We start from the raw sequence: 4,694 nt of genomic DNA on the forward strand, positions 1-4,694 counted from the left end.
ACTGAACTTCGAAGGTCCACAAGGACACGTTCCGCACTAGAGTGGTACGGCAACCCTGTCTTGGAAATCATGTTGTTAGACAACGGTGAACCTTCGAACTATGAAGAAGCGATGGCGGGCCCGGATTCCGACAAATGGCTGGAAGCCATGAAATCAGAGATAGGATCCATGTATGAAAACGAAGTATGGACTTTGACTGACTTGCCTAATGATCGGCGAGCCATAGAAAATAAATGGATCTTTAAGAAGAAGACAGACACGGATGGTAATGTGACCATCTATAAAGCTAGGCTTGTCGCTAAGGGTTATCGACAAGTTCAAGGGGTTGACTACGATGAGACATTCTCTCCCGTAGCAAAGCTGAAGTCCGTCCGAATCATGTTAGCAATTGCCGCATACTATGATTATGAGATATGGCAAATGGACGTCAAAACGGCATTCCTTAACGGTTATCTTAAGGAAGAACTGTATATGATGCAGCCGGAAGGTTTTGTCGATCCTAAGAATGCTGACAAGGTGTGCAAGCTCCAACGCTCGATTTATGGGCTGGTGCAAGCATCTCGGAGTTGGAACATTCGCTTTGATGAGATGATCAAAGAGTTTGGGTTTATGCAGACTTATGAAGAAGCCTGCATTTACAAGAAAGTGAGTGGGAGCTCTGTAGCATTTCTCATATTATATGTAGATGACATACTTTTGATGGGAAATGATATAGAGCTTTTGGACAGCATTAAGGCCTACTTGAATAAGAGTTTTTCAATGAAGGACCTTGGAGAAGCTGCTTATATATTAGGCATCAAGATCTATAGAGATAGATCAAGATGCCTCATAGGTCTTTCACAAAGCACATACCTTGATAAGATATTGAAGAAGTTCAATATGGATCAGTCTAAGAAGGGGTTCTTGCCTGTGTTGCAAGGTGTGAAATTGAGCTCAGCTCAATGTCCGACCACGGCAGAAGATATAGAAGAGATGAGTGTCATCCCCTATGCCTCAGCCATAGGTTCTATTATGTATGCCATGCTGTGTACCAGACCTGATGTAAACCTTGCCGTGAGTTTGGTAGGAAGGTACCAAAGTAATCCCAGCAAGGAACACTGGACAGCGGTCAAGAATATCCTGAAGTACCTGAAAAGGACTAAGGAAATGTTTCTCGTTTATGGAGGTGACAAAGAGCTCGTCGTAAAGGGTTACGTCGACGCTAGCTTCGACACAGATCTGGATGACTCTAAGTCACAAACCGGATACGTGTATATTTTGAATGGTGGGGCAGTAAGCTGGTGCAGTTGCAAGCAAAGCGTTGTGGCGGGATCTACATGTGAAGCGGAGTACATGGCAGCCTCGGAGGCAGCACACGAAGCAGTCTGGGTGAAGGAGTTCATTACCGACCTAGGAGTCATACCCAATGCGTCGGGCCCGATGACTCTCTACTGTGACAACACTCGAGCTATTGCCCTTGCCAAGGAGCCCAGGTTTCACAGGAAGACCAGGCATATCAAGCGTCGCTTCAACTCCATTCGTGAAAGTGTTCAAAATGGAGACATAGAGATTTGTAAAGTACATACGGACCTGAATGTAGCAGATCCGTTGACTAAACCTCTCCTTAGAGCAAAACATGATCAACACCAGAATTCCATGGTTGTTCGATTCATCACAATGTAACTAGATGATTGACTCTAGTGCAAGTGGGAGACTGTTGGAAATATGCCCTAGAGGCAATAATAAAATGATTATTATATTTCCTTGTTCATGATAATTGTCTGTTGTTCATGCTTTAATTGTATTATCCGGAAATCGTAATACATGTGTGAATACATAGACCACAATGTGTCCCTAGTGATCCTCTAGTTGACTAGCTCGTTGATCAACAGATAGTCATGGTTTCCTGGCTATGGACATGGGGATGTCATTGATAACGGGATCACATCATTAGGAGAATGATGTGAGGGACAAGACCCAATCCTAAACATAGCACAAGATCATATAGTTCGTTTGCTAGAGTTTTCCAATGTCAAGTATCTTTTCCTTAGACCATGAGATCGTGTAACTCCCGGATACCGTAGGAGTGCTCTGGGTATACCAAACGTCACAACGTAACTGGGTGACTATAAAGGTATACTACGGGTATCTCCGAAAGTGTCTGTTGGGTTGACACGGATCAAGGCTGGGATTTTTCACTCCGTATGACGGAGAGGTATCTCTGGGCCCACTCGGTAATGCATCATCATAACGAGCTCAAAGTGACCAAGTGTCTGGTCACGGGATCATGCATTACGGTATGAGTAAAGTGACTTGCCGGTAACGAGATTGAACGAGGTATTGGGATACCGACGATCGAATCTCGGGCAAGTAACGTACCGATTGACAAAGGGAATTGTATACGGGGTTGCTTGAATCCTCGACATCATGGTTCATCTGATGAGATCATCGAGGAGCATGTGGGAGCCAACATGGGTATCCAGATCCCGCTGTTGGTTATTAACCGGAGAGCCTTCTCGGTCATGTTTACATGTCTCCCGAACCCGTAGGGTCTACACACTTAAGGTTCGGTGACGCTAGGGTTGTAGAGATATGAATATGCAGTAACCCGAAAGTTGTTCGGAGTCCCGGATGAGATCCTAGACGTCACGAGGAGTTCCGAAATGGTCCGGAGGTGAAGAATTATATATAGGAAGTGCAGTTTCGGCCATCGGGAGAGTTTCGGGGTCACCGGTATTGTACCGGGACCACCGGAAGGGTCCCGGGGGTTCACCGGGTGGGGCCACCCATCCCGGAGGGCCCCATGGGCCAAAGTGGGAAGGGGAACCAGCCCATAGTGGGCTGGCGCCCCCCTAGGCCCACCCCATGCGCCTAGGGTTGGAACCCTAGGGGTGGGGGGCGCCCCACCTTGCCTTGGGGGCTACTCCACCCTTGGCCACCGCCCCCCTAGGAGATCCTATCTCCTAGGGCCGGCGCCCCCCCTAGGGGAGCCTATATAAAGGGGGGGAGGGAGGGGGCAGCCACACCTTGAGTCTTGGCGCCTCCCTCTCCCCTTCTTCACCTCTCCCTCTCGCAGTACTACGACGAAGCCCTGCTGCGGTGACGCCCTGCATCCACCACCACGCAGTCGTGCTGCTGGATCTTCATCAACCTCTCCTCCCCCCTTGCTGGATCAAGAAGGAGGAGACGTCACGCTGACCATATGTGTGTTGAACACGGAGGTGCCGTCCGTTCGGCGCTAGGATCTCCAGTGATTTGGATCACGTCGAGTATGACTTCCTCATCCCCGTCCTTGAACGCTTTCGCGCGTGATCTACGAAGGTATGTAGATGCAATCCGATCACTCGTTGCTAGATGAACTCATAGATGGATCTTGATGAAACCGTAGGAAAATTTTTGTTTTTTGCAACGTTCCCCAACAGTAGCATTGTCATTCTGGTCGCGAACGTGTACGTACATATTGGTCGATGTAGAGGCGCGCACGTGTCGTAGTAGAGGCGCGCACGTGTCATAGTAGAGGCGCGCACGTAGCATGTACACATACGTACAGCGGCCAGGGTGCAAGAAATAAAATACGGCCACGTATGTGTACATACGGGCGGGGTCTCGAACACCTACTCGCGCATACGTACGGCCAAGGCTCGTGTACATTGTTGGGTCGGAATGGAGAAACAGCATCGTCGTCGTGTTCATGGGGAGGCAACGGAATGTGTCGTGTACGTCGGGAGGGCTTGGACGGAACAGGCGATGGAAACGAGGCCTGGCGTACCACAGAACGGAGGAAACGGCCTTGTGTTCGACCGGCCACGTTCGAAATGGGATCCTGTTCATCGGGAGGGGTCTGGCGTACCGCAAAACGGAGGAAACGGACCTCCTACGGTCGAAACGGGGGTCCTATTGATCGGGAGGGGTGTGGCGTACCGCAAAATGGACGAAACGGACTTGTGTTGGAGCGCTACGGTCGAAACAGGGGTCCTGTTCATCGGGAGGGGTGTGGCGTACCGCAAAACGGGACTCCATGGGATACTGTTCATCTCCACCGTTGACCCCCTCCAGCCTCCACGAGCTACTGTTCACCCACCGTCGACCTCCTCCAGCCTCCACCTGCGACTGTTCATCCACGGGATCCTGTTCATCCAGCCTCCACCGCACGCTACTCCACCGGCTACTGTTCAACCAGCCCTATCCACGGGCTCCTGTTCAACCACCCCTCCACGGGCTACTGTTCATCCTGCCCTCCACCTTCTACTGTTCATCCTGCCCTCCACGGGGTGGTCCTGTACATCCAGCCCTCCACGGGGTCCTGTTCATCCAGCCCCAACCGGCTCGATCGATCGGGGTCCTGTTCATCCAGAGGCAACACCACGGGGTCCTGTTCATCCACCCCCACCGGGAACTGTTCATCCACCCCCCCCCCACAACGCTCACTGTTCATCTAGAGGCAGCATCGATCGGCTTCAGTTAGCAGCAGTAGCGAAGGAATCGCTCGATCGGGTTCAGTTAACAGCCATCGATCGATCGCTCGGGTTCAGTAACGCATAGCCTACAGTGCAATCGCTCGGGTTCAGTTAGAGCCAACGCCTCGCACACATGCGTGTACGTGTACTAGAGAAATGCGCATCGCTCGGCCCCCGACCTCCCACCGTAACCGGGAACTCCCCGAAATTTTCCTCCCCCTCGCTTCTACCATGGTTTTTTTCCATCATGGACGGCCC

The sequence above is a fragment of the Triticum urartu genome, chromosome 6A (assembly GCF_056163025.1).
Source record: "Triticum urartu cultivar PI428250 chromosome 6A, HENAU_Tu73, whole genome shotgun sequence".
Lineage (NCBI taxonomy): Eukaryota > Viridiplantae > Streptophyta > Magnoliopsida > Poales > Poaceae > Triticum > Triticum urartu.